Source organism: Limulus polyphemus, unplaced genomic scaffold, assembly GCF_000517525.1.
Source record: "Limulus polyphemus unplaced genomic scaffold, Limulus_polyphemus-2.1.2 Scaffold609, whole genome shotgun sequence".
NCBI lineage: Eukaryota > Metazoa > Arthropoda > Merostomata > Xiphosura > Limulidae > Limulus > Limulus polyphemus.
Genome location: NW_013666219.1, coordinates 318,672 through 320,239, shown reverse-complemented (window position 1 = coordinate 320,239; position 1,568 = coordinate 318,672).

Sequence of the window (1,568 nt, the reverse complement as noted above, 5' to 3'; positions counted from 1 at the left end):
TGTACAAATCAAGCTCATCCATTATTTCCAGTTACTTTTGTAGCTATTCTAAAGGGTCCATACCCGAAAATAAACCCATTATGTTGTACCTGAGCGCGTGTGGCATGCTTGGAGACAATACCTTGTGAGTGGGGGTAGGGATATGGTTTCAAACGTGGCGCCTCCGGGATCCTGAGGAAGGCTAGGAACATAAAATCTGACTCAAAACCCACTCTTAGATCCAATCAACTCTTGGTGCAGGCCGTACCATATAGATAAGAACGCTCCAGTAACCATCCCTAATATGCTTGCTCAGATTGGTTTTGCCAGTTTCTAAACTGCAGGAGGAAAACGCGGACAAATTAACTTACCACGTAAATTAAGATGGTGTGAGTTTTAATTCTGTATTAAATTATTACCTAAGACATTTGCCAATTCGGATACTGTAGTTACCTCTTCTTTTCTTAACTCTACAACAGGAGAAATGTCTTTGAGACTGTAGACGAACGATTCATGTGGTAACAAGTACTACCGTAACTCTATGGAAGTTTCGTTTTTTTATCTCGAATATTAGTTTTCTTTGCTTCCATTTGTCTTATGGGCTCCTTTCGAGGTTTCTCATATCCCCATCTTCCGCCTCCCAAATGTGAACAACATCAATCACGTTATCTGAACCATGCACATGTACAGAATTGATGATGAATTCAGAATAAATACTATAACATTAAAAGAAGCTAGAAACACATAATATGTTTACATACCAAATACGTATAGACAGTTTTTTATTTGCCATGGTATATTTCTACATAGGGGGAGGATTGTGAGTGTTTTTAGTCCGTTTCTTTTATTTGTTCTCAAGTAACAGTAGAGAAATATGTACTTGTAGTCCTTTATTGCCTTGTTATGGTTGCTTTCAAAGAAAGAGTTGAAGGTTGTGTATTAATATATTGTTTTCCCTTTGTTAATGTTTATCTTCAGTTAGGAGACTCTGCAACTGTCCATATTTTGCAATGTTTGCGTTTATTCCGATTAGAACATCGTTCGTGATTCGATGCGTGTCAAACAAAAATCTAGTTGCATGATGGTGTAGATTAGAGAAACAAAAAATGTTGAAGCATTTTCGTTATGAGCGATGGAAGAGCGAATCACTTTACTTTTATGAAGAACATATGCAAAGTTTCCAAAACAATAAAAAAAATTCAAAAGAAGGATTAATGCTTGTGGTCGTGAGCATTTATCCAATATATATATATAACGGAGAGCACTTTGTAACAAACATTTTGTAGAATACGTTGGACCTACAAATGAGAATCCAAACCCTATATCCCTACGATATTCAGAAAACAAGTTAATCCCTAACACTTTTTAATCTTTGTTTAAGTATTTAAACAGTTGATATGGGGCCTATTTATGTGATACGCTTACCGTCGAGTTAGGTTTAAAGGAGTGATGGTGAAAAATAAGATTATTACCAACTTAGTAAATATGTCTTCCTACTCACCAGGGATTGCAGTCAGGAATGTAGTGTTGCCGGAGTGCATTGAAACACAGCTCGAACACCTGAAATTAGAGCTAAATCCCGACACTTT